Below are 11,430 nucleotides of genomic sequence, written 5' to 3' on the forward strand. Positions count from 1 at the left end.
TGACGTTTTTTCAGCAGAGTGAAGTTCTAGATAAAGAGAAGATAATAAGCATGAAGCTTGCTTTTCAAATCGACGTCGCGCCAAGCCTACTTGTGAAGAGTCATCGGGCTATTTGCAGAGTAAAGGAAGGCGTCTTGTCTTGGCCTAGGCCTACTTGGGTCAACACCCATAAAGTGTTGAATATCATTATAGTTTGTTTTTAGTATATATCTTTCTTTTATTTAATCCTGAGGTTTTTTCTCAGAATATCGTATATAGTGTATATAGTATATGTACTTTATTGTCTAATAGACTTCTCTCTTTAGTAAGATTTTGCTTTTCATAATCATAATGTTTCCTTATGATTTTTTTTGCTAAAAACACAAGTACTATTTTGAAAAAAAATCCTTTCTGGTTTGCTTTAGCTTTTCCAGCATTCGCCGCCCCTTCAATAGCCTTTTGCGCGGATCCTGCACCTGCGCTTCCAGACCTCAACGAGATTCCAGTAGGCCTTTCTCCTGCTGAAATTGCCCAATTGCATCGGGAGACTGAAGAGAATGCCGCCCAGTGTGGCAGGCTCTTGCAAGAAATCTGTGGGCAGGCAAAAGATTTGTCCGTCAGGCAGGAGCGCAGGACGAGCTCACGCTCGAAAAATTAGCAGACGCCGTCAGGTATCTTGCAGACGTGGACGAGTTGCCCGAAGAGGAGCGAATCCCCACTCTCATTGAGTTCAGGGCCCAAATCAATAATAAAGACTCGCCCATTTGGTTTCATATAGATAAAGAAATGAAAAGATGGGGGGGTCGTGGTCTATGCTAAATTCTTTTTCTTAGATAGAATGAATGGAAAAGGGGTGCTTGTGTTGTGGTTTTCGTAGTTGCAAGAATTTTTTTTTCGAGAAAAGGTCCCCTCCTTCAATATCATGATTGGGTCGACCGGGCCAGATCATGAGTGAATAGAAAAAAAAAATGTACATAGCTGTCATGTAACAATATTTCTAAAGTAAAGAAGTGGCTGAGAAGAAGAAAAATAACAAATGAAATTCCAGTCATATCTCGTACATATGATTTTGTCTGCTTCAGCAGCCTTAAATATGCTTAACGACCGAACAAATTCTCCAAACTCAACAATCCCATTATGCTTAAGATCAAATAACTCAAACAACTGCAATAATTTGACAAGAAAGAATGCGTTCTTGTTTAGAAAATAAAAGATGACATGTTGGACAATTACAATCTATGAATTTAACTAGAGAACTATATCACTTTCAAGAATTGACGGATATTATTCTTGTATACATGTTTTGATCTTTTCATCGTTTTCTCAGATATAGGGTCACACTGGGTTTGTTGTTGTTGTTCAGATTAAGTTTCAAGGTAGCTCATAAAATAGTTAACTCGGTGCAACAGCGACTACTAAAATTAATGAAAATCAGCTATATCCACAACAACATTTGGAAGCTGTTCGTAGGTGAAATGTTTCAACAGAACAGTCAATCTCATATATGATTGGCAAACAAATGTTTTAATGAATTATACCAGAAAGGATGAATTACTTACTCGGTCTGCAAAAAGATTCTACTTATGACTGCAGCTGAAAAGAGCATGGAGAAACTCTTCCTGCATTGAAGATTAGAAATCATCCACAACTTCATAGCCAAAATGCTTGAAATCGTTAACTGCTATCTAGAATGCGACAGAGTTGCTTCACAGAACTATCTGAATCTTCGGAAAAAGCTTGAGAAACATATCAAAGGTCTTGAGAAACATATCAAAGGTAAAAACATTCTGTTTCTTTTGACATTCGACCTTAGCACAACAGTCAAAAAAATGGTATGTTTTGGAGCATGACAAGATCACAGATGTTAGGCTCTCAAACATTTAGAGAATAAGTTAAAATTAGAATACCAGTGGCCTTTCCAGAAGAGCAAAAAGAAGTAGGAAGGGAAAAAGACAAGGAACTCGAGAAGAAAATAACTATTTTGTTTATCCAAAATTTACGACTCTAATGCCTCACAAAAGCAAACACCATAGCCTTCTGTATTAGTTTATGTTGATGCATTATTTCAACTGCCAAGTAATTCAATTTTGCTTGGTTTCACTGCATATTTGTGTCAAAGCTCGTACATACAAACAACTATTTATTAAATGAGTTTGATATAACGTTATATATTATGCCTTATTCCGATGTGTTCAACTAGATTAGAACCCTCAACTATCAACATCTCTTCCTACAAACAAAAGCCTAGCTAACTCTTAACTTTTCAAGATAAAATTACCTTGTGAATAAGACCATCATCAATTATGGATCTGCTTAGTTTATTGAATAGAATAAATAAGGCCTCCACTTCATTCACATTAACTGCAACAAAACATCAGAGCACTCTAAGAGGCTAAATTCCATTTTAAACAAGACTTATATGGATAGTAATATTGTAGATATCAAAATATTTTCCATTTTACTCATTGTTTTTCTGGAAGATCACAAAATCAAGTAGACATCTCACATCAGATAAGAGATGCTCTAAATAACAACATGTCACTATTCAATGTAGAATTTAAAGTTGATTTTTTTTTTTTTTTTTGCATAAGTTTCCCATGTTGAGAAGGATGTTGTTGGTGATATATGATTATTATGATCTGCTCTTATATCGTGAATATTCTGGACACTACTGGACGAAACATTTTCCGGTTAGATGTCCTAATTATCCAATTAATGACGTATATATATCTAGACCATTGCACAGCTCTCGTCAGAACAAGTAAAAGGGACAAGAACAAGGGAAACAATCATAAGTACATCAAACTAACAAATATATTTAGCACTAATTTATATTTATAGAGGGCCCAAGTGGCATTCTTAACTCACAACAAGTCTCAGAAGCAAGAGTGTCATAGGCCTCAGGCAAATGTCCAGTTTTCTTCAAACAAAAGCAGTCCTTTAGAGAATGCATAATCCAGCAGAGGACTTAAATATCCACAGGTTGAGATCTTCACCTGTCACAGTCCAACAGAAACGTTAAATACTGATGCCTTCAAATAACCAAAAGATAAACTCTGATGCCCTCCATAACCCTTTTTTTTTTTGTATAACTATCTGGTATCCGAAACTCATGGGCCTACTAATCTGGATTCCCGATGCGTAAGGCCCATTACAGAGGGAAGCGTTTCCTACTAGAGGTTTCCCTAGTACTTGCTGCTCGAACCTGGGACCTTTGATTAATGGGTGGAGGGATCTCATCCATCCCACCACTCCTTAGTGGTGCCATTCATAACCTCAGAAGAAATTATCATAACCTGAGTCTTAGGAAAGGGTTATTCTGATAATTTGGCATAGACTTTAATGTCTCATGTTATACTAAGGTCCAGTTTTGGGACATTACCTTAGTTCAATTAACCAGGTCTAGTTTCAGGAAAATTCTAATTTAGGTATTCCCGCATTTCAAAATCAGAGGACAATGCTTCTTACCAAAATCAACAGAAATATCCCCCAGGTATGGTTCTTGAAAGCAATTGAAACTATAAGTATTTAAGAATCTTAACTGTTACAATAGTGCTTAACCGGAAGCTAAGAGACCATGTAATCTGGAACAGTGCAATTTGCTATAACTAACCATCACGTATTTGAAACCTACTGGCCCGATTAATTCATATTCGCGATGCGTGGGCCTATTAACGGGGAATCCTCCCTACCAGGTTACAAGAATTTGCTACTGATGAAGCGAACATTGTAGGCCCCAAGAAAAATGAAAGCGAAATTGAGTCAAAACCACTTTCACTCTAAGCATATGTCCATGTAGCTAGAAGCAAATTACCTGTTACCTGTGCCGGTGGGGAGGTAGCAGGTACCTATAGAATTATCAAGGTTAACGTTACAAGCTGACTTGAACACGGTAAATACTTATCCACACCGTGTGTTTATACCAAACCAATGCAATTTATCATGGTTGTTGAGTGATTTAATGAAGTGAATATATGCATTAGTTAATTATGGTTAAGTGATAGGTCAAACACGTGCCATACATTCATTGGTTTGATGTAAACACCCGGTAGGTAAGTTTTACCCTTGAACACCACAGTTATAAAATAAGAAGTAAATAGAAGCAATATAAAAGACAAATTCTTTGATGATTGAAAAGCTAGAATGAAGAATAAGACATATTGATTTTGAGAGAAGAAATGAACTAACCTGTTTGCTGTTATGTTAGTGCTGATTTGAGGTTTCTTCAGTGGATCAAATCATTATATAGGATCTTAAAAAGTATGTCAATTTTCTTCTGATTATTATTATGTCTAAACTATCTTTTTTTTTCTTTCTTTTGATAGTGGGGAAGTGTGATTCATTATTAGGTAAAAGATTTCGTACATGTCATCGTATGGAATTCCAAGTAATTTTTTTGGTACACCAACAAATAATCGATTCTCCTTCTAATTCCACAAAGTTTGGTTAGTTACATTACATTATTGGTACTAATATTTTATACATTAATGTAGTTGTTACGTGTCATCCTCAATTGTCTGCACACTGCAAATGAGAGTAGATAGTTGACATTGTCACCCCGCAATATTTTTCCTATGAAAAATGGTTGACATTTTGAAAATTTAATTTAGGTCAAAGGAATGTTAGAATGAGAAAAATATAGAAAAAGATAGTAGAAATTTTTCTATGCATTTCACTGCTTCTTCTGTACAGGCGAATTTATACGAAAAGATACAACAACAACAACAAGAATAAATCCTAATTGTACACTTGTACTTATCCTATGAGCTACCAAGTAACAAACTTAACAATACTAGTATAAGACAAAAAGAATAAAAGAATATACTATCCTATACATCTATGTATTCATACTTCTAGAAAGTGTCAAGGAAACTTGACTACTGGATAAAATATTCAGTTGAGTGTACTAAATCCAACGGCTGACATTTCATCATCAGCATTATCAAATGGACGGTGATGATGAGCTTGTATATATTTATTCCTTAGCTTTGTTTGATGAGTTCAAAGTTCTCTGATTTTCTTTGAGCTAAACTTCATATTCACCATTGAAATCCTTTGAAGAATTCCAAGAAGATGAAGGGGAATTAAAGATCCTAACACCCTCCCTCCCCCCCCCCCCCCCCAAAGTTGGAGGGAGGGGAAACGATTCCTAACTTGCCCATTAGGGATCTGTTATAGGTTGTGCATTCACCAAACAGTATGGAGGGACCTGATTGTGTACTAGTTCCCTTATGTTGTGTAGTATGTAAAGGGCACAGGATTTTACCGGAGAAAGGAGTTAATAACCACGACCTACCCCAGTAAGATTTCAAATCCACTACACGAGCAACTTCATGTTACAACTCTATCGTAAGCTTGGAACTAACTCCCATAATCTCTCACCCTTACAATAACGCTTATGCGACCCAGGAACTAACCTCGTAGTCCCTCCACACTTACAATACTCCGATTGCAAGTTGTTACACCCCGTACTTTCGGAGCACGATCATGACATGTACATCACCATAGTAATGGAGTGTCGAAGACGTCGCCTGACGTTTGGGGAGGTACAAGCCATGGGAAATATGTAACAACAAAGAAAAACGGACGAATTACGATCTCGTAAGTCATAATCGGGAAAGACTATTTTGAAACACGAGAACATAGCCATTAATAGTATAATGAATGATAAATATCATATATGGAGAGTTTTGGAGTATTTCGAGATCAAAAATAATAATAATAATAATAAGTTCGACGAAAATTTGAGAAATGCTCGGCGAATTTTTTTATCAACTTTGGAGGTGCATATCTCATAGTATATATGGGGTTTTAAGGTGAAACAAAAGCCTAAAATGTAGTTCGTCGAGTCTAGTTTTTAATGAAATAACCCGTTCGTCGATAGGATATCGGAGTAGAGAATTATGGACGTTACAAACTGAACTGTCGACGCAGAAACAGGACGCTACAGTACTGCTACAGTACTATAGCTACGATAATGTAGCTACAGTGACGCCGCCCCAACTGAATATAAAAGGGGCTCAAAACCTCATTTTTCAGCACAAAAAAAGTCCCAAACATTCCAGAAAAATCAGCAACCAAAAAGAAAGCATATCTACCTCAAGATTGAGGATTTTGAGCAAATATTCAAACTACGAAATACTAATCGGAGTCAGGACAACGCGTAGACGCGATGATGATTAAATTTGTGTGTCGGAGTAGTTTGGGAATAAGCAAAGGATGAAGATTTTGCTACTTTCATAAAAATAAGATATGAATCATTAAATTTCTCTCTTTATCAACTTTAATTAAGGAATATTTGCAAGAATAGAATTTTAGTTGTTGTGTTGATGTTGTTGAATTATGGATTGAAGATTGAAGAGAATTTTGGGTAAAGATACATATATTTATGTTATATGATGTGGAGGGTGTTGTTATTGATACTATTGGTATTAATTTCAGCTTCTTTACGGAAATAAAATTATTAAAACGTCGTATTACAAGTTGGTTGGTTGAGTAATTTGGACAGTGTGTGGATTGTTGTTGTTGATTATGAATTTGTAAGAAGAAAATATGTTGTGATGGTTTTGTTGCATATGTGGGAATTTTGGGTGGAATATGGAATTAATGGATTGTTGAAGTGTTCTTGACTATTGTTGAATGGTTTTGGATTAGTATTTGAATATGTGAACAAATATGAATTGAATATAAAGGAAATGTTATTGAATTATGTAAAGGAGCTACTAATGTTGGAATGTATTTTGAATTAATTGTTGAAGTTGGAAGGCATGATTATTAGTATTATTGTTGATAATATGGCCGAGTTCCATTCTCGGATTTGTTGTTGGGGAATTGGCCGAGTTAAAATCTCGGGGATGTTGTATGTATAGGGGAGATGCTGCCCAAATTTTCGTAGAAAAGTATTACTTAAGATTGAATTCCTAAAGCTTTATAATTAATATTTGGTAAATGTGACCAAATGTAGATTTTGAAGGAAACGGGATTTGAGTTTGGACGAGCGTAAAAGGCACATAAGGTATGTAAGGCCCTACCTTTCCTTTCTTTGGCATGTCCTAGTTATGATAGGTTATGATACAAGCCTCGGGGGTATCTCTATTCCTTAAAATCCGAGCCTAGTTTTGCCCCTTTTTCATTCAATGTAATTGAATTATGTTTTGTTGGAAAAATGTTTGAACATCTTTTACTCCTAAAAGAATCTTACATGATTAAACTTTCATAACTTTCACAAGAAAAATCGGAATGCCTCGAAACTTTTTGCAAACGACTCCATAGAGCCTAAGGTTCGTAATTTATGTACTCCACCTTGGTTTGACCCGAGGTGGTCCCACTGTTCCCGAACTCTGTCCATATTGTTCTATGAAACCTATTTTCGAGTGATATTTTTAAGAAAAATTTTGACTATTGTTTCGACTACTAAACGATGGTTATTTAACTATTCCATTGAGCCTATAATACATTTTGACACGTACAAAGGATTCCAGAAGTTCTGTTTTGATAAAATCCTCCGTGACCTTTAAAGGTATGTGCTATGTCTATCGTCCGGACCCTTTTTCATGATCTGTCGTTTGATTGTTCTATCGGGTCTCTGTAAATGTTTTACATTTTATATTGCATTTAGTTTCTCACTACTCCGTTCGTGGATGCCTCAATGTTTCCCACACTGAGCCCGGGCCAGGATATGTTATCACGCGTATTCCACTGCATTGTTCGTCGTGCCTCGATGTGAGGGGGCTGGTATATATGTACATGGGTTGTGGAGTATGATGTGCCATGTACACACTCTGATATGATATGATATGATATGATATGATATGATATGATATGATATGATATGATATGATATGATATGATATGATATGATATGGCCATCTGATATGTTATGATATGTGCACATGATGATACGATATGATATGTTACGGAGCTATTCCCTACTCTGGAGTATGATGTGTTGTGGCGCCAGTGTCGGGGGCGACCACGTTCTGTTCACCGAGTCCCATAATGGGGCCGGATATGGCATATTTTCTGTTATGCATCGCCCATGTTTATGAGTAAGCATTTTGATACTCCGGTTGTTGCATTTATATTCTGTATCCTTTGATCAGACTACGTTTCTGTTTATTGTACCTTATGCCTTACATACTCAGTACATATTTCGTACTGACCCCCCTGTTCTTCGGGGGCTGCGTTTCATGCCGCGCAGGTACACCCAGAGGAGTACAGGCTATTATAGAAGATATTCTAGCGGCGTTGGCAAGCTCCATTTGCTCCTGGAGTGCTGCCGAGTCAAAGTGTGTATGCTATGTGTTCTGGTTATCTGTTAGAGACTTTGCAGACAGAGTCGTGGGTTCTGACTGTCAGTTTTGTGAGCGGCTCCATCAGCCGATATGTCATTCTGTATTTTGAAATAAATTCCATGTGATTACAGATTCTGTCAATTGTAAACTACAAAAGAGTATTTCCAAAAACATTTGCTGTATGTGTCAATTTTTGTCTGATTAAGAGTCTGAGAGATTATGTTTGTAATAAGAGTCAGTGGGTTCGCTCGGCTCCGAATGTGGGGTCGGGTGCCCATCACACCCTAGTAAGATTAGGGTGTGACACAAGCACCTCCACTTGGCTAACTCTAGCCAAGGACCACTACACCTAGACTAACTCTAGCCTAGTGTACCACTCAAAGGATTGCGGAAACACACTTCCAGCAAGCTGACTTGAGACTTTTAAATACCTACAAGCAGCTTCTCAAACAAGAGGAGTAGGTTTACAATTTAAGTACAAATGAAACAAATCTTAAGACAAACAAAGAGACTTGGATATCATTAGAGTTAGCATCTGGTCCTTCAGTTTGTTTTCAGCTCTGTTAGTTGAACAGTTAGGAATCTTATGACGGCTACACTTTTCAAAGTGATTTTAGGTTTTCCAAGTGATACACAATATGTTGGGACATGTAAAATATATATTGAGGAACATGTGGGATGTGATGGAGACTTCTCATCCAAAGTTTGACCCGAGGCATGAGCTGCAGCACTGTTGTCGTACGGTCCAGCTTTACAGTTGTTTAAAGATGTGCCACTGAGTGCGCGCAATATGTTCAAAACAGATCGCAGACCAGGTCTCTTGTCGGTTCTCCATCGATTTGTCAATTATCAAAACATAGGATCATAGGGTACACCTTATCAATTTCCCCCTTTTTGATGATGACAAACTTACAGACTATGTTTCCCCTGAGAACCAACATCCCACTTGTTCCTCCTACGAAGCAGACCATCATTTTCAAGGCACCTGCAACATGTTAGAAAAAACAAAAAAAATTCAACTGGATGACCAAATCCACATTATCAGTACATATTTTGTGTTCAGCTTTTCTCCCCCAGCATCTCTTCCCCCTTTGTTCAGCATTCATTTGTCTTCTTCCTTGCTTTTCTTTCCCTTTTTGGCATCATCAAAAATAGGCGAGCTAACATAAGAAATTCACAAAGTTCAGTAGCCTAACTCAGAGCCACTCGGGAAACACATCACAGACAATTTGGGAACAATATGGCAAAAGACAACGCACAAAATAGAGTAATAGCCAAATGAGAATACTGAAAAAATTAGCAGTCAAACAATGGAATGTATAAAAATAAAATTGCCTGAAAGCCAAGCCATATGCTAAGAAAAGGAGTGTAGAAAGGGACGAGAACAGAAACCGGCTCAGGAAGAAGCATGAGAGAAAAAAGAGGGAACAAAGGTCTGTAAGAGCCAGTCAATGCGCTCACTGCTGGTGCACTAATCTTGCAGCATCTAATCACGAAGAGTGTCAATCTTTTGTTGGAGTCGGGCATTCATCGCTTGTAGACGTGCAATTTCAGCTCGGGCATCTTCTAAAGCACTAAAGAGACCCGATTCCTGTGACCTTTCAGCCTTTGCAACTTCCCGAAGTTTAAGAGACTCTGAGCTCATTGGGATGACACCAACATTTCCTTGTAAGGTCATTCTCTCGCATTTAGCAATGAGTCCTGGTGCATGTGCCCTGGGACTGTGGCCTGTTCTTCTCCGTGAGGAACGGGGTTTGGTAATTCTTGTTTTGGCAGCACACAAGGTACTTCTATCCTTAGTTAGATTTCCCTCCGATTGCATTTTCTGAGGCTGTGCTCGCTCGAGAGCACTTATCACAAGATCAACACATGTAGAGGTGTCAACCGCCGCATTCAGCACAATACCAGTTGAAGATTTAGATTCCCTTACAGATGGACTGAGTCCCTCATTTGAATCCTGCGATAAGATGGCAACCTTGGACTCCACGCCACTAACATCACTTTGATCATTTCTCATAGCTTACAAAGTTTTTGTCATGATAACCAAAACTTCAGCTTCACTTTATAGTAGATCTGATTCACTCATCCCCTGTTTAGAGTAATACTCATCTGACTGTGCAAACGAGTTATCTATGGCTTTGTTGGAGAGTGAATTACTTTGAAATGCAGTTCGATATATCGTTTTGCTATTTGGGATGATTGAGCTGGAGGCAGTCAGGGAAGCTATGAATTTTCTGGGAGCGTGACTTTTGCGGATTCGGGAGGAGTCGGAGATTTGAGGCTTTGATGAGAGGGTAGACAGATTGTTCTTGGTGAGATTTGAGGATTGAGCCATAGAAGTTGTTAGGGACGACTTCTAGAGAGGGAGAGACAAGGAGGAATTCAGCAGGGTTTCAGATTAGTGGGAGGAGAGAGAAATAAGAGGCATGTATTAATGGGAGTATTTCGACAGTTGAGTAGGATGGTACGTGGATGACTTGGCACTTGTAACAATTTCAAGATTTATACAATCATTGAGTATACTTCTAACCTGAGCCTCGGAGACCAGGTCTCTAGGCTGTTTCATGATAGATTTTGGTAGAAACTCTGAAATGTGCACTATCTCGCACGCCAACTTTTCCTTCCAAGACTGCTATGTGTGTACACCTGTAACAGTGTAAAAATGAGTTAGATGCTTGTTGAAAAACACTTTATTGCATCGCAGCTCTCCCTCTACATAGCCAAAAATATTTTGGAGGCTTAGTTAGGCTTGATCAAGCCCATCTTCAAATGATTTCTTTCAAAATGCTCCCTACTCAACGCTTTTGTGAAGATGTCAGCAACTTGGTTCTCTATCTTGCATAACTCCACACGTATCAGGCCTTTTTCAACATTATCTCTTAGAAAGTGATGTCTGACATCGATATGTTTGGTTCATTTATGGTGAACTGGATTCTTGGCCATGTTGAGCACACTTGTATTGTCACACAGTAAAGGAACACAGTCAGTGAGAACACCGAAGTCTTCAAGTTGTTGCTTGATCCACAGCAGTTGAGCATAACAAGAGGCAGCAACAACATATTCGACTTCGGCAGTTGAGAGAGAAACTGAGTTTTGTTTCTTCGTACCCCAAGATATCAGACACAATCCTAGAAATGAGCCATTCTGGATGTGCTTT

The 11,430-nt window shown here is 37.9% G+C and overlaps 1 pseudogene; it reads right to left on the reverse strand.

Moving 5' to 3' along the window:
- The window catches only part of LOC132612062 (calcineurin B-like protein 7), a 14,779-nt pseudogene extending 5,155 nt beyond the window's left edge, over positions 1-9,624 (reverse strand).
- Between the last annotated feature and the right edge of the window lie 1,806 nt (positions 9,625-11,430).

Source organism: Lycium barbarum, chromosome 9, assembly GCF_019175385.1.
Source record: "Lycium barbarum isolate Lr01 chromosome 9, ASM1917538v2, whole genome shotgun sequence".
Taxonomy (NCBI): Eukaryota; Viridiplantae; Streptophyta; class Magnoliopsida; order Solanales; family Solanaceae; genus Lycium; species Lycium barbarum.